The 19,000-nt window shown below is 38.2% G+C and overlaps 1 protein-coding gene across 1 annotated transcript in view; it reads right to left on the reverse strand.

The window, feature by feature from the left end:
- LOC134535647 (death domain-associated protein 6-like) overlaps positions 1-19,000 on the reverse strand; it is a 158,511-nt gene that overhangs the window by 67,585 nt on the left and 71,926 nt on the right. The window lies entirely within an intron of this gene.

Consider the following 19,000-nt stretch of genomic DNA (forward strand, 5'->3'; position numbering starts at 1 on the left):
AGAGTTCTGTGGGCTTCTACACCGCGTCCCATGCTTAGTACCCAGTGCGCAGTGTAAGGGACATTCACACTCCCCACCCACTAGCGCTGCTGTAGGCCATAGATCACGAAATATTCAGACAAAACTTTGTAATGTTTCTGTAACATCATAACAAAATTTCGGTAAAAAAAAAATCCTTGAATATATGCATGCTGTAATGGGAAATTTCAAGTGATAATCTGGGAAATAATGCATCTCCATGTAGTATTTCGTCAAACGCATAATACAATTTATTTTACTTCTAAGGAGACGGAACCGAAATTTGCCATCTCGGTTTCAAAGGCCTTTATCAAAAAACGTTTTTTTAAAGCATTTCACGTGATTTAATGGAATGTCTGAAATTAATAGTAATGGCTGCTACTAATAGTCTCTTATGTGAAATAATTGGCTTTTTAGTAAAGAAATGGTGTTTTTAGGATGACTAAATTTGTAACGATACTTATAACAGACAAAATTATAAAAATATTAAAAGTTTCAAGAAGATCAGAACTAATTTATGATGGTGTACACAAATAAATTATTTTTTTTGGGGGCGGGGGGGGAAATGTCTGATACGTCACCGAGTACCATCGCTCTGGCAACGGCGCACTCCTTTTACTCCGCACTGCCAACTAAGAGTGGGACGCTGTATAGACGTATGTGAAAGGCAGCAAGCACACTCCTGCCGACGCACCGCCCCTATATACCTACATCCCACCCCCCACCTTTAACCCCCTCGCCGGGACGCAATTAGCAAATCACCTGCTCGCGATGAAGCGCGCGCACAAAGCCGTCGTGAGAGAACATCCCCTAATCACGCCGTCTCCCCAACGCCTCCAGCACGGAGGCGCTCTATAGCGTGTCTCACGCGCACACTGCAGCACACAGAGCAGACGGCACCCAACTGTTGCCGGATTCACACTTACCCGACTTGTTAATGAGAAGCCTAAGATGTACATCAAGTTCTGTCCCTGCACGAACACGCCCGAATATTCACCTTCGGCCAACCTCGGGATTTGTTTTATTTCTGCGCAGGAAAAATTAATTCAAATATTAAAAGTGGTCGGTTAGGTTAGCTACATTAAAACACTTTAAAACACTATGGATGGTTAGTTAGGTTAGTATAGCTACATTAAGATAAACAGAGAAATATATATATATATATATATATATATATATATATATATATATATATATAAACCCATAAACCCGAGGTTGGCCGAAGGTGAATATTCGGGCGTGTTCGGGCAGGGACAGAACTTGATGTACATCTAAGGCTTCCCCTTGTTAATAGGGTTTAGGTCCTGCCCTCTTGGATTTTTCCATTTTATTGTGCTATAACCCCAAATTTTTAACTATTTATCCCAAATAAAGATCGCAGGGTTTCGCGCCCATTGTCTGCAGTTGCTTGGATTCGGGGTTTTAACTGCTGTTACCTACTGTTCCCTGATGATGGCGACTGCAACGTCGACCGAAACATCGGTGATATACCTATATGATAAAATAACCATGGCCATAGCACAAATTTGAAATATATTTCTTGTAGTTTTATAAACTATTTCTTGGAAAATCAAAGGAATCTTTTGTAAAAGTATAGAATTTTTTTCTGTGTACACTTTGAAGCTGAACCCGAATCAGTGTAATGATAATGACTTAAAATTATCGGTTTTTATCAATAATTTTTTTTATCATTTGGCTTTGTTAAAGCTTAGTATTTAATTTAGGGGAATGCCTGAGGTAGTTACGAATAGTTTCTCTTGTGAAGTTATTGGCGTTTAGTACTGAATCAGTTTTTTTTGTGAATGACTAGATTTGTAATAATTCTGTCGATAGACACTATGTTATAGAATTTGAAAATCTCTTAAAAGTGTAATATTTGCCTTAAGGGGCCAAATTTTTAAATTGTTAGGAAATTGTTATGGCGTGAAATTTGTTGAAATCAATATGGCGTCTCTCGGTTATTATTTTCCCCCTGATATATTTACAGTAAAATTACCGTGCTAAGACATTAGCATCCGCTGAATAAAATTTTTCAAAGGCATTATTTAATTGCAACTGGTATTCATCCATGACGAGTTGTTATTAGAGTTACGTAGTACTATTTAAACGCAAGTGTTAAGTCGTTCTCTTAAAACTTACAAAGGCAAAGATCATATATTCCGGGAAAATCATGAGCCCAGTACTCGGACACAAAATTTGATATACGTAGAGTTATTTAAAATAATGCCAAGCGTGATAAATGTACTCAATTTTTTTTTCAACAAAATTTCTTGACGCGAATCACTCATAGTTTCCGCACCCGCCGCTAGAATTCGCTGCCGAAGCAGCTACGTCAACTATTGAACCATTCTATTTGCAGAGCGAAATGTTAAACTATATAATGAAACTGCTCCGATGAAAGCGAAAAAGACTCGAAGGAGTACTAAACCCCGGCTTAGAATCTGATTTTCGACAAGGATTTTTTTTTTAAATTACTGCCCTTCTTGTTAAATTTCACCAAACAGTTAATGCCATAAAGTTTCCCTTTGGCTTTGTGAACTTTGGTTCGCGCCGTCCGCCACAGATGGCAGCACATTTAAGTTCCACGAGACTTCCGGTAATTTCACGAAATTACTCCTAACAAATTGCCGTATCCACACATACATTAATTTTTTTTCCCACGCGTGTCAACGAAACATGCAGAACTCTGAGGTCGAGCACTGAACGTTTGATTGTCTGACAGCGCCTGTGTGTGAGCCCTGCTCAGGGTAAAGGTGGGTCTACACTATATAACAAAAACATGTTATATTTGTAACATGTTATATAACAAGTTACACAACTTGTTTCATAACATGTTACATAACAAGTAAAATAATAAGTTATATAACAAGTAATACAACTTGTTTCATAACATGTTACATGTTTTTAAACATGCATACCAGTGTGGACAAACGGCCAACATGTTATACAACAAGTTATTTAACTTCCTTTGATCTTTACCGACACTGCATGGGAAACATGTAACTTGTTTTATAACACTTATTTTGTTATAAAACATGGTGTTATATAACATTTTTCTTCATGTTTTCATAACAAGTTATATAACTTTGTTGTATAACTTGTAATATAATTTTCATTTTTTTTCATTTTGTAACATGTTGTATAACTTTGTAATATAACATTTTATAACTTGCTTTGTTATAGAGTGTAGACCCACTTTAAGGTTGTACTTGGCGTCCACCGCCTCCGACGATGTTTATTAGATTAATGACTCGTTACCGATCGTGGCTCGCCTCCCCCGTTCGACGCGGAAAGCTTTCAACAGAACACGTTAACGCGTACTGACAAAACACTCAACCTGAAATGCTTTCAACGGGGCACCCTTAATCGTTAATGTGTTATGACAGCATATTCACTTTGTGTACACGCACGTCAATGGAATAGAATATGGAGTTTTTAAAGTGTTTTATCTCTTGGTAATCAACCAACAAAATAATGTAACCCGAATATGTCATTAATAGTAATTCCGTTGAAAATGGATTAAAATGTTTTGTGTTTTGCTATGACCACTCTGTGGGTTCTAAAGAAAATATACTCTACGATCGGTGTTTAAAGACACAAAAATGGGGGTTTGGGTGTTGAATATGCTACATCTGCACCCTAACTGTATTCCTAGTTCACGATAGTACTCGGCCAGTCATTTTTAGGGAGCGTATTGGTCCGGCTGCTTACAAAAATTATTGAAATAGTTCCATGAGTATCATATGCATATAAAAAATCAAGACTGAGATTATAAGTAAAGTTACATTATTATTTTTTTGGAAGTTTAAAGCGCCTGGTAAAAGTTACCGCTGACGAAATATGTCTGGCAGTATAGATTATTAATTTTTAACAATATTTTCTAAAAAAAATACGTAAAAAATCAGCTCTGAGACTTTAAGAAATGAAAGTACTATTTTTACCCAGCTTTAACACCTGGTACCTGTAAATTGGCCGTCGACCCAAGCTACCAGGTATATATACTTACTAACACTACTTTATCCCATACATGTTATCCGTGAGAAAATAAGTAACGTCTGGGGGCCCTGGGATCTTGGGATATGACACGTTCGCTCTGGTGCCATCGTTACGAACACCCTGAACCGTCCGAGACAGGCTGTCAGCGAATTATGTCCCCGGCCGGGGGACCGAGAAGGGATGGCTTCGATCACGCAAAGGGGCGTGGAGTGTTCGCCGCCAACTGCTAACTGATAAATGACATCCTGACGAGGACTTCATTGATCATACATCCAACCGAGAAGTATCGACGAGCATTTAGTTCCCCTTCTCCTTCACTTTCCTCCGCTTGGAAAATACGTGGAGAATTCTCTGGAGAGAAAGTCATGGACCGGTGTGGGCACAAGTTATGTCTCGGCGAGAAAAAAAAAGTACTATTACAAAAGATTCCTCAAAAACCAGTTGCCAAGAAACAGACTGTAAGACTACAAGAAAAAATATTGTAATTGTACAGCACATGGCTAAGGTTAGTTTTGCATACATTAAATACTTTTTTTAAAAATTATATTGAGTATTTCTCACAAAAATTGGTAAAGATTTTATATTTTAATTGATGTTTCATTCAAGCATGATATTTTTTTTTTAAACCATGGAAAATAATATTGAATATTCAATGATCTGACTTCCTATTTTTATTTTGCTTTTGAAATAGCGAAAAGCTATTCAGGGAACAGTTTACAAATAACTTTAACTACTGGAGATACTGGGACAACACACAAGCATATATACCCGAACTCAATTTGTAGTGACACAGTTTTTATCATGTAAATGTTCAAATTTACAAATATCTGTAATTTTTTCATGAATATTTCGATTCCATTTGAAAAAAAACTACAGTTCATCGCATAAATCTGAATTAAATTTAATTCTGAGTTGCAATATGGCGATGATGAGGTAAAAAGAGTCACTTCAACTACGTCATACTATGCCGTCTACCGACTGTTCGTAACACCACAATGCAACCCCCGTGCGATTCGTAGACAACGCTTGGAAGGTGCGAATAGTCGTTGTGAAAAGGAGGGGGGGGGGGGTGGGTAAGTATAGGTGTCCATTTGACCCGTTGCAAAGAAGCGCGTTTACAACACATCGCCGCTGTTCTGATGAGTTTCGCCTAAATACAGCGTGCAATCTACGTGCAGCAAAATGAAACGTGCGTGATGTTTTTTTTTTTTTTTTTTTTTCGGTGCGTGAAGGGAATGAACTTAAAAAAAAAATTAAAAAAAAACATGAAACCCCGAGGCAAAATGTTTAAACATTTCCCCCTCTGTCCCTTCTCCGCTACCTCATCATGGTTCACTGATGGCGTGTTCGTTCCTCGGGCATGATGAGTTACTGATTCAAACCAGTTGACGAGCATAAGGATAATTACATAGCTCAAAAACACACAATATATAATTTTCCTAAAAAAAATACAGGTTTACCTTTTGTGGTTATAACTGTTTGTAAACAGACACCACTCGGATATCCTGAGAAGTAGTTAAATCACGTGGTTTTTTTTCTGACACCGTATGTGTACCCAAGTAAGTGGGGTGCTTAAAATAACGCCTCGAAAGTAGATTCTACCCACGTCTTACCCTGGGCACTGAACTCGGATCTTCCGGAAAGCTACCACGCATTGTTTAAACGAACTTACTAATTCCATGAAGTACAGAATGACATCTCTGTCCCTTGAAGTGAGTTGTATGAGCCCACTACACACCCAGGCACCCCTGCGTTGTGAGTAGTCACAAATATCGCAATACGTCAATACGGAAAACCATTTGGTGAAGCGCGAGACAATTTACTGCATTGCTTTCAAGCTATTTCCACTCCACGCCGCTATAGATGCCATTACTCTCACGCACTTAAAATACATTGTAAAAAATAAACGTGGTCACACTCCACGCCGCCAGGTTCGCTGTAAATCACTTGTCTCGGCGTATTTCTTACGAGTTTCTGATATTATTCACTATTTAAAATATTTGGTAGCCATAGCTTGAACATTCGCACCCCATTGCCCAACCTAACCCGACCTGCTAGGGTGAGCGCTATCTGTAGCATGCCTCATACTTGTCCGCAGTGTGCATTTAAATAGACATTCACTGTGTCTTTCCGATGCAAGATTCCAGCCATTAGAGCTCTGTTTCCAGATGCCCGCCATAGAGCACAAACTATTTAGAGACAACTTGGTAATGAGAAAGTCTTTTTACTTAAAAAATATATTTTGTTAAGTCAAGTTTGAAATGATAATTTTGGAAATACATTTTCCTATTGTTTTTCATCAAGAGCATCATGTGATAATATTCATATTCACACGTGAGTGAAATACACCATATAGTTTTCAACATTTTTTTTTAAAAATATATAGTTTAATATTAAATATTTTGGCTCTGTTTGACAATAGTACACCATTAATGGATGTCTTGTTATTAATAGCGAACGAATGCTACAAATAGTTTCTCCTGTGAAGTAATAATTAATTGGTGTTTAGCACTGAATTATTATTTTTTCCATCAGAATGCCTACAACTGTAATAATACTGTCAATAGAACTATTTTATGGAATATATATAATATAATATAAATAATAATTTGAGAAAATATAAAAACTTTTTATTTTAACGATGGTAAACAAAATAATGAATTTAAAGTTACGTGGGATTAAGGCTCACCATCTAGCAATTCTAAATATTTTTATACCATTTGCAATAAATCTTCCGTGCTATTTTTTTTTGTTTGACATGGCATAGGATTTGGTTGAAGCCAACACTTGTGAACTGGTGTGGTTATCATGATGGGATAAGTCTGGCTTCTGGGTTGTAGACGCGTCAAAGGCGAATAGGTACGAAATACGTTTTTTGAAATAATACAGAGTATTTCTTACGAAAATTAGCGCATATATTACATTTTAATTGATTTTTCATTCAAGAATAATTTTTTAAAACCACGAAAAAGATAAAATTGAATACTCAATAGTTGAACTTTATATCTTTACTGTTCTTAATAATGTGTCCAGTAAATACTGGCAAGCTATTCAGGGAACGTTTTAAAACTAAATTTTAACTATTGTAGGTACTGGTACGACACAAGGTATAAATGCTCGGGTGATAACCCGAAGCCAGTATCACTGCGAACACTTATTTTGTAGTGATACATTTGTTTTCTTGTAACTGTACAAGTTTACCAATATCTGTAATATTACGCGAGTATTCCTGTTCCATTTACAAAAAAAAAATATATATTGCAGTGTATAGTTTGATCGCCAGGTTTTTTCGTATTCCTCAGGCAAACGGCTCGCGAACCGTCAACGCAACCTGCACAGGAAATATATGGATCGGAGGGCGGGGGCTAGCTATACGGAAAGCAATTCTCACGGCCTGGTAATTTATCGGCTTGTTTGGCCAATAGAACTGCCAAACTCAATGCGGCGCTGAAGCACGTAGTTGGCACATTGTTCGGATTATGAATTACCACGGGACAATTTCTTCCCGCAGACGTCGGGCGTTGCTGGCCAGAGCAGCGCCCGTGTGACACCGATCGTCGACTCTGTGCGGTTGGTTCTACGCTTGCTTCCAGAACCTTCAGCGCAGTGCATACCTGAGGCTGCATTCTCCGTCATTTCTTTTTGACCCAAAACGCTTTGAAGGGGTAGTTTACCAAGTTATTGTGCACCTATAAATTTTCAATTTCTGTTCGGTGATTTAAATTGAATAACAATAAATCTATAAGTTAAAAGGATTGATATAATATAGATGCGTAATATATATTTAATGAATGTTTGTGTGTTCGTCTTCAGTTTTGTAAAGATAAAGACATAAAAAGAAAATATATACATAAATAGAGGTATAGAGAGCTATGTAGAGAGAGGGAGCTATAGAGAGATAGAGTGAGGGATATTTATAGATATGGAGATATGAATAGAGAGATAGTGATATATATATATATATATATATATATATATATAGACACGTATAGAGAGATGCTTTGTATGTGTGTACCTACTACAAAACCAATGACAAAAGAAATTGAAAGAGGCATAGCAACGCATGCCGGGCATATAGCTAGTTTGTAAATGAAATCATAGCAGATTTAGCCATTGATGAAACACGCGTTTTGCTACAACATTCAGTTTTGTACAGTTTACAGAAAAATACTGGCTGAGCTTCGCAGTACACTTCGCCCAGTTATTTCGTTATTATATATTATTGTGTAATATATTGCAATGTATCATACATACATATTAGTATATGATATATCATGTTATTTTATACGCATCGCGCCCGAATCAGCGACCTTGAACCATATAATATCGTCGCTCGTCACAGCTGCCGGAACGACCATTCCTTTTGCGAACAATAACATTGTTTCGCCCTCAACGGGTGTCCGGGAAAGGGTGGGAAAAGGGCGGGGGGTGGTTTTGGGTGGCAGCATTAGGGGTCGCGCGCACCACCATGCACGCAGCGAGACAAATTAACTATATTTTTTTTTTACTTCTCCCCCACCCCCAACATCCTCCTCGATCCTTTTGACTACCCGCAACCACGCTCGGACGTCCAAACACGCAATTTTCGTTACGATAAATTTCCCCCCGGTGGGGCTAGCGGGCGAGTTTTGTGTTTGCAGTACACACACAATCATCCCCTCGCACAAACTGCGCTTCGATAACCACCCCTCCCTGTCCTTCCCACCCTTAATACAGCTATATGCGTATTTTTTTTATCGCTAAACTCCAAGGCTGAAGAGTTGCGGGGGAGGATAGAGAGAGAGAGAAAGAGGATAAAGGGGGGGAAGGGGGTGGGCTTGAAAATGGCCCGTGATGTATTCAATAGAGTTGCCCCACGGGGGAAAAAAAAAATGGGGGAGGGTTGTGGAGCGTGGAAAATGACGCCGTTTGATGTTCAAGTCTGCCTATTGCGAGCCGCGCTCGCAAAAAATATTGCCCCCCCCCCCCCCCCCAACCCAAGTGAACCCGCGCGGTCCCAGGTACATTATTCAAGAACTCTGGCTCGAACACAAGTGGAAATAGCGAGGAGGGGGTTGGCTTGCATTTTTTATATTTTTTTTTATACTCGGAGCAAATCAGTTTCGACTGCGCCATTGATTGTCCTGGGATTTTCCTTTCCTTTTCTATATTCGCTATATTTTTTTTTATACAAGGAGTAAAAGCTTGGTACAGTAACCATTTAAAATACTCATAAACTGAATTCACGAGGTCGACAAAAAATAACTTTCGTTTCTCCTGATATTTTTTTTAGTCGCACGTTAAAATTTTTTTACATGTTACTGCAAAATTTTAAAAATGGATTTTTGAAGAATGTTAAGTTTAGTTATAATTTTAAACAACAAACTTTATGGTACATTATTAGGAAAATGATAGTTCCCGAAAGTATGTTACTTTATTTTTATAATTACTGACATTTACTCACATTAAAAAAAAATAGTTTTACAACGAGAGGGAGTGAACTTTGAGTCACCGATTTTGACGCCCTTTCGCAAGAGTAAAGTACTTCCCAGTAGCTATCTACCCTGTAAATGAGAAAACCCACTCTCATTTATTCTCGAGAAACAGGCACAACTTACGTAACGTAGCACTCGGAATCGCTAGGGCAGACTATAGATACAGTGTCTGGCTGCCTCGCTGGTGACTCGCGTTCAGTCCAAATTAGGCTACATTTTTAAATTTTTGTCCATTTTCCATCGATAATGTAAAAAAATATTGTTTATTTTTTTATAATTCATTAAATAGCAACTAAATTACCACACTACGGACTATAGGTAAGTATGACAGTTTATGCATTGAAATTTATTTTATTGAACACTATTTGAAACGGAAATTTGTCAAAGTTCTCTCTGCGTCAATGCACTCTATTCCAATAACGGGGAAATAAATTCGTGCGAAATTGCTATCATAATACTTTCGTAAGTTCTTCACCAATTGAGCGCTCAAAACTAACAGAACCACGAGTTACAAAATCTGCTTCCCTCTCTCTCGCTATAATCTAAAAAAAAAAAAGAAAAAGACAGCGACAGCGATGTATAAAAAACATTTTATCACACTTTGGTGTGTGTTTGAAAAAAAATATTACGTTGTTAATGTAATAACATAATTTTGCGTATTCAATATTACCTTCACCCTAAAAGTAAAACGTTTGCAGTAAAAGTAACAGAAAAAAAAAATTTTTCTATAAAAAACAAGATATCTTAAGTTATAAATGAAAATTAGTTAAACAATTATCTAAAGTGAGATCGAACCCAAGACTCCAGCGTTGTTGTCAGATGCTCTAACAGTCGGCCTACGCTGTATGAATGCTTTCAAGTGCAACTATAAGGTTATATAATTTATGCTTTTTATTGTCTATTTCTCGAGAAAAAATTGAAAGTTGGCGTTTTCCCTTTAAAGGGTATATTTCTATTGGGAAAAACTTTACTCTCGCAAAGGGACGTCGAAATCGGTGACTATAAATTCGCACCCTCTCCTTGTAAATTTAGAGGTCTTAATTCGGCCCATATACTAATCGCCAACAACATTTGCAGAAAATACAGTATCGTCAATGAAAATAAATTAAAGAAATACGTGAAAATTTCATTAAAACACAAATAATTATATATTGTTATACACGTCCGTAAATTCTTCGTCAAAGTTGGTTCACATTTATTCAAATAGTATGGTCCTATTACAAAAAAAAAGTATAGGCTACTTGGCTATTTTTTTTATATTTCCTCGTGTTTTTTTAGAATTAAATAAACCAACAAATCCAATTTCCACGTATTTTATGACATCATGATTTATGATGCAACGTAAATACAAGTAAAATAGCTTTATCTACATCACTTAAATCACAACTATCATCCACAGCAATAGAAAATTATAGTGTACGAAGAGAAAATTCTGTAAATATGTATTGTCTTGTATAGATTTCCTGTACGCGAGTCACGCCACTGCTGAAACCTTTGAGGAGAAACGAATGGTTAACAGCAACAAGCAAAAATGTTCTGTAGCTTACTTTCTACAATTTTTTTGGTCCTTTGTTTGGGAAAACTACCCTTACTAGGAGATAAACTATATTTGTATGGTAAATTGCCCACGCATTTGTATAGGTAAATAACTTTCTACGTGTTGAAGAGGGTTAACAATTTTTTTTTGTTAGATTAGAAGTCACAACATGACCTAACTCCGATTGGTCAACAACAGCCAATGAGCTGAGGCCATAAGTGATTGGCTGGCATAAGAGCCAATAGGCGGAGGCGTCTCTCGTGATTGGCTACCTGAAGAAGATGCTTTACAAGTATATATATAAAGCCTTACTATCTCATATATCTCAGAATTAGAAATTAGTTATGTACATAGGGACAACTAGGTGAGAGTGGACTGCCACACTGACTGACCACCATCCACCATCCATATGGAGGGGGTTGGTGAGGCAGAAAACCAATACTAATAATAATAATAATAAGCAGGGCAAAAGCCACAAAATAATAGGAATTAAAATCTATCCTCTAGGCAGGAGGTAAAGGTCCAGTGGACCAGGTACTCCAAATCAAACTGCAAAGGGTCTCTGGGCGGCACTCTACACGAGAGCTGGCACAGTACTCAAGCAAACAAGGAGAAAAAAATTTCTCATATATCTCAGTTGATTCTCAAGCTCGAAGATCCTGTTGCAAATGCCGAGCGAAACGTCGATAAATACCTACCACCACTTTGACGCGGTCGAAGATTTCTTTTTGGGGGTGTCGAATGTACAGCACTGGGCATAGCTTCGCGCACAGGAAGGGGATCGAAGCTGAACGAAATGTACGCGTTAGCCAAACATGAACTCAGCCCCGAATCCCAGAGCTGAATGGCCTCCCACTTCGCAGAGAAAACAGCGGTAAGAGGATTTCGTAGCGCGCGCGAAGCATCAGAGATGTGGTGGAAATGCTGGGATGCATGAGAGGATTATTCATCCACCTACGGAACTTCAAGTGGAGTATGGCCTCGCTACCATTATTTTTTTAAAAATTTTTACTAAGCCAAAGCTTGCAGTACACCCTGCGTATTTCATTTAACGGCTCTAAATTGTATAGAACCTATTTGTGAGCGAAATTTGCTAACTTGTTTAATAAATAAGAGAGTTGAAATTACCTAGGTGAAATAAAATCGCTTTTATCATGGTGGTTCCTGCTGTACAGCTTGTATAACGTACTTCGAATTAAAACTGACAGTTATAAAAACAGTACTTGTTTGTTTACGAACTCTCACGATCACATAGAACTGTTTACACGAACAAAATCAGTTCCCGAAGGATACGTAGACTATTGGTACAACTTTAGAGAACCGTTAAGTTTGAGAACAATTACGCAATGCCGAATATATAAAACTAGTTAGTTGTAAGGCGTCCGTTGAAAAATGATGAATATAACAAACACTTTAATCTAACATACACGAAATATTTACTAAAAAATTAGGTATTTTAATACCGTGCAAATGAAAAATATTTCCGGTACATACATAACGATAACAAATATTGGGCAAAAATTTGTTTTTAATGAACAACCTCTTTAAAAACTGTGGCTTTGATTAAATATACAACAGGATGACAACCATATTGAAGGTGCTCAATTGAATAGAGTACGCAACAACATTAGCATGCTACAATTCAAATGTGCTTCTAACATCTGTTCGCGATATATTTAATCCTATCATTAGCGCGGGAAAATTGACACGACAATGGTTGGTAGATTCATAGTTGCAAGTGCAAAAGATATACGCGGCCAAAACGTGGCAAACTAAGCCACGGCTCGCTTCTTTCTATCACTGAAAAAATGCTGAAACTATCGGCCTCGTCAAAATACGATGCCAGTTAACTAACGTAAGTACAAACATAAATTTCCCAAGGATAGTCTCTAAACAGTGTTCTTTGTAAATATAAGATAGAAATTTTAAAAATATACGATAATCTTTTTTTTTAAATCTTAGCTGTTAGTATACGGCATCCGGTAGAAGTTATTTAGTAAATGGAACGGAATACGTATGGAACGGAAAGTGTAACCATAATGCAGCCACCAGTGGAGAACGGTTCGAACCAAAGGTAACAAAGCCAAAAGGAAACTGTATAGTATCAACTGTTTAATCAATTTTTAACAAGATGGCAATATTTTAATGAAACTCATTCTCGAAAGTGAGGCACAAAGCAGGGGTTCAGTATATTTCAAGACTTTTTCGCTTCAATCGGAGTCGTTTCATTATATATAGTTTAAAATATCTGTCTGCTAATCAAAAGATTCAATAGTCGACGTAGCTGCTCCGACAGCGAATTCTAGCGGCAGATGCTGAAACTACGTGTGATTCGCGTCCATAAATTCGATTGAAAACACAATTAGTGTATATATTTACCACGCTCGGCATTATTTTAAAGAATTCTACGTTAAAATTCGTGTCCGAGTTTCGTATTGAAAGTGTGTTTGCAACATGGGAAAGCATGAAGGTGCTTGTTACCGAGGCTAGAAGTTACACATCCCATGTTTTTTTTTAAAAACATTTTTGCAAAATGTAAAAAAAAACTGTTATAACTCGTATATTGTAATTTGTGGGCTGCGTAGCAGAGTCTCGTTCCCACAGCGTGCAAGCCCTTGGGCCAGTGGGCCAATCATGTTCAGCATGTAGCACTGTTCTCCCCTTCCCTCCCCCTCCTGTTCAACCCTACCCGCTCGCCCGGCGAGCGTTCAATGAAATTAATTACGGGCGGAAGAATTTTCGCCACTGAAACACCAACCACTGGGGAAAGAGGGAAGCGGTGGGAGAGAATGAGAAGGGGGGGAAGGGGGTGGGGGTTCGAGTGACGTGGGCCAGGCAACTTCCCGACAGCGAACGGTCACTAGCACACTCAGTGCAGCGAGCGTGTTCCCCCCCCCCTCCCCCCAAATTGTGATCTGGCTCCACCAAACACACTCACCGACAACAATAATCCCCCCGAACGAACCATTGCGGATTGTACCGTCAGCTCCAAACACGTTTACAGAAATACACACACACACACGGTTATGAATTTAAAAATATATATTCCAAAAGTATCGTAGGTTTTGGGTTACAAGCGTTTTAAATGCTGTGATTAAAAATGTTTGCTACGCAATCATAAAAAATCCTACTTATGATAACAATTCAAAATAATGAAATTCCATACTTATGGAGGGTAAAATAATTGTCTGCAAGACTTATGCCGTAAATTTTTTTTTATCTGGTAACTGAGTATTTTAACTGTAAGAAATTGATTTTTATAACTTAGCAAGTTATTTAATTTATTTAGCCATATTTTCAAATAACTTGCAAAGTTAGCAAAGCAATATTTTTACAGTGCAACTGGACAAAGTTATCAGATTAAAAAAATTTATACTATTAAGTCACGTAAATTTACCCACAACGTATAGCATATATTTTTATTTTGCGTTAATAAAGTTTATTTATAATTGCATAGAAAATATTTTTTGGTCAGAACATTTAATAATTTAGTGGGAGTAGGATATTTTGTAACTACGACATTTGTGAATTTTGGTTTTTTGATTCAGAACCCCGAACATTTCACCTGGCAATTTTTCTCGGCTTGACATTGAGTTATGGAACATTCTGATTAAATATATGTATATATATATAAAATTTCGTTTTTCGAAGACCACATATGTGGACTTTACTAAATCGGGGACTTTTAAATAACCCTGACAGCAATGTACACAGGTTACACAACTTTTAAGCGTGTTTCTTTTCTGGTCTACCTGGGCACATAGGTACAAATTATGCAGAGCTTCAGAAGAAACTACGTGATTCTACCTGACTGGGGGTCTGAGGGCGGGTGAGTAGTTCGGTTTTATATTGCGTTTTTAAACTGTATCTTTGGGACAGGGAAAATGCCTGATACGCTTGTTCTGAGAATAATTATTAGGCATGAAAACTCCTGTACAGATTACTGAAAGCACTCAAGGGACTTCGATTACACCTTTATCTTCATGCCTCCACCATATAATGTTATGGTTTCCGCTCAAATTTCGTAGTTGTCCCATGAACATGAACGGCGAGAAGACTACGAGCCAGTTCACAGCCTTACGTTAAAGGCAATAGCGCGCTGTAAGCACCAGCGAACGTCACACTTATCATCCCACTTCACTATCAAAAAAAAAAAAAACCTTGACTAGGCGAACAAATATTTTGAAACGCGCCTTTGCGGAAAAAAAATTATTATTTTTTTCTCTCCTTTGCTTGATGTTTTTATAATGTGAACGCTTACAGCACACAGACGTTGATAGGAGATTTAAACCGTGTTTCTGACAGAAAGCATGAGTTTTTAGCATTACACAGAATACACACATATCAATCGAAGTAATCGTGGCTCTTGATCGTGAACTTTGAATACAGACGACCAGAATTTCATTACTTGCGAGCATACTTGAAGTTCCTAGGAAAATTGATATCGATTTGTTATGTCTGTCCGGACGAGTAATAAAAACACTGTGGCTGAGGAAAGGTCAATCACTCCAAATTTACTCAGGCACAATAATATATATGATGTTTATATAGTACAATATGCTAGTAGATACGTTCTATGAATGGTTCTTGCAATGGGAAAGATTAATTTAAAATGCTGGAGCACACGAACACAATGGGCTGACAACGAGGAGACACTTTCAACAAGAACAGTAAATAAAGTTTAAAAAAAAAAAACACGACCTTGGACAATAGCGATGAACAGACGAACCCAACGATGATACTAAACAGATAATGTGGACAACACAACGACAACACAGGGACGCACAGGCCAACCCAACGATGTCACAAAACAGATATTACGTACACCACAATGATGACAGCACAGACGAACACAAAAGGTTTCCTGTAAGACAAAACAGCTGCGACGTTTCGGGAACTTAGATTTTTTTCTCGTCAGCACAAACAGTTTTCTCTTTTAACATGCACTTTTCTTTCCAGGAGAGAAAAACGTCTAATCAGCAAAATATTTTACTCACTCGATGTTTATAAACCATTAATAAATTCTTAAACTGTTAAACCCTCGTTTGGTACTTATGCTTTCCTGTGCGAATCGAAACGTTAGGTCAAGCAAAACGTGGATACCACGCGCATCAAGGAATTTCCTATCCGCTAGGAGTGATGGATTTGGCAACAAGGAACATGAAAAATTTCGCGACTGGATGAGAAATTGCAACACGGTGGCATCGTCTGTGTGTTCGTGATGCGAGTTTCTTTCACGTACACGACTAGAGTTTAGTGTCAGCACAACGATCACAGTAAGTTCAGTGCAAAAAACAACCGCGTCCTGAATGGCCCCGGTCAAATAAGGCAAAGGATTCTCTCGCAGAGGCCGTCAATTACTCTACAAGGGATAAACCGCTGTCGCAGGCTTACCATATATTGCAGTTTAATGGGCATTCAGATTCCTTGCTAGCTAACAACTTTCTTTTGGATTAAATTAAGTCAAATCAGTGTACGTACATTTACGAAGACAGCAGTAAATTTTAAGAAGGTCCCTGGATAATTTGTAACTAGCTTTCTTCGTAAAGGTGAACATTCTTAACAGTGTGCTAACTCTATTCGCCCAACTCCCGAGTCTCATGTCGCTCTGCAAGATCGCTGATAACGACCCCTGGAGTAACTTCATTTGTTGGCGGAGGAGAATATAAAATGAGGGGCGGGGGTGGACGAAGCTAAAGAGGACCGTTGGCGAGATAACAAGGTAACGATGTGTCTCATGGCCAGGCTGTAGGTGTTAAGGGTGGATTGAAAAGGGTAGAAATAGGGGGGGGGGGGAGAGAAGGACGAAAGTGTCGGGTGAAAGAGAGCGTTGCTGATTGATGAGTTTGTGGTCCGACTCCCACCGCAGTCCTTTCGTCCCTCTTCCACATTTCATATTTTAACTCTTTTTTTTTTTGTTCCATGTCTCATTCATGACCCTCAAGATGACCTCGTACTCCCCCTTTAGAGCGACGTACTATATCCACGCAGCCGGCAGTATAGTCCGGTGCCAATTAACTTGAGTCCAATTTTATCTTTCTCAAAAGCGGCACCAATGGCCTACGCATCGCTCTCCCAACCGGTATTCTGTCAACAGCGTTAGTGAACAACTTTATTTAGTTATAAGTGTTCATAAACAAACATGATATGCGAGTGACAATTTGGGAATGAGTATCACTGGCACTACTTCTGAGAACTGTTAAATCTGAGGCAAGTTACATCACCGCAGACTTTATGGCTCCCCTACTTGAGCACACATACGGCGAGCAGGGCTTCAGAAGAAACCACGCAATTTGAAAACTGTCCAAGGTATCACAGTGGTGTCTGTTTACTACTCTGAGGCCGAATAAGTAATTCTGTTTCCATATTTCGTTTTAAAAATTTTAATTTTAGAAGAGTGAAAATATCTAAAATGAGTGTTTTCTGAATACGTTTTAGAACCGGTAGAGATTCTTGAAAGAACTCAAGGGACTTGCATTACACCTTAATCTTCATTTATTCACCTTGATGTTACCGCTCGGATATCATAGTTGCCCTATGCAAGATGTAAAGTTCGCGCGCCAGTGCACAGCCTTGCGCTTAGAGGCGATACCGCGCTAGAAGCACCAGCGAGCGTCGCCCTTACCATCCCACCTCACTAACAGAAATACATATCTGACAAGGCGGGCTCCGAAAGTGGCGATTACAGTCAGCTTTACAAACAAGAATGTGCACAGGTGGTAGTTTTTTCAATACCAGTCAACTTGCTGTTAGTAGGGCACGTGTTTAAGGTCTCGCCACCACAAGACGCCACACATAACTGTGTTCACCTCTGGATGGGTTGTTATTGTGGTTTTGATTTTCCTAACGTTTTCAATGCCTCTTCAAATGTTAGGAATAAGTTTCGCGTTTGTAATGAATGTTAAGAAATACGCCTCGCTAAGGGTGGTAACTTCACACAATCACACTGTATGCTCTCCTTAGTTTCATATGCTACCCAGCTGTTTTTTTTAGATCTTTTCTACCAAGAGTACAACTTAAATATAGCTAGGGTGCAGTGTAATCAGTCTTGTATGATGACTTGGCACCAAGGACTGTGGCTTTTACGAAGCGAGTCAATAACCAGCACCGCTTTTTGCTCACCCCATCCTCTTTAGAAGAACCAAAAAAAAATAATGAATCTTCATGGAGCTTTATCACAGCTGACCTGTAGTTTTGTTTGATTTCCATGTCACTCGAAGTTTTTCCGTGCTGCCTTCCACCAGCCGAGACCAGCCAAGTGGAGGTCCAATTTTAGACCCGCGAAAGGTCCAACACTATCCCATCTGGATTACCACATCAGGGACATGGGCTGAATTACTATACATGAATAATTGTTTGAAGTCAGGTCCGGCCACTTTTTCTAGGATATCATTTCCTCCGTATTTGACTCAAATTATGTAAGTTGGAGAAAGAAAATCCTTGCAGTTGGTACACCATATTTAAGGATAAGCCTTAGCAGTATAATTTACTATGTCTGGCACCAGGATTGAGGATAAGGAGCGTGAGCCATCCGCCATCTTGAATGACATCAAGCCTGCCATCTTGGATAACGTTAAACTATGATGAAATTGACGTTTGACTTTGATTTCTGATGACCTTCGACTTTGATACATGAAAATGACCTTTAACCCCGGGCACAATTTTAGTTACTCTGTATTAGATTATAGAACGAACTGCTATCTGGTTCAAGTAAATTCTATAATTTTTAATTCAAGAAAGTGCAATATGGTATATGCTTCCGTCTTGAGTTATGTCATCGAAACCATCATGGATTAAATAATCATTAAATAAAAATCAACAAAAAATATTTAAAATAAAATTTTGCTTATATTATTGATCTCTCTGTCCTATGATCAAACCAAACGAGGGGGAAGTAATCATTTAAAGCAGACAAAGAATAAAAAAGATCAATTAAATTTTTTTAGTCACTGAATCTTAAGGTTTAGGTTTTAGA

The sequence above is a fragment of the Bacillus rossius genome, chromosome 10 (assembly GCF_032445375.1).
Source record: "Bacillus rossius redtenbacheri isolate Brsri chromosome 10, Brsri_v3, whole genome shotgun sequence".
NCBI lineage: Eukaryota > Metazoa > Arthropoda > Insecta > Phasmatodea > Bacillidae > Bacillus > Bacillus rossius.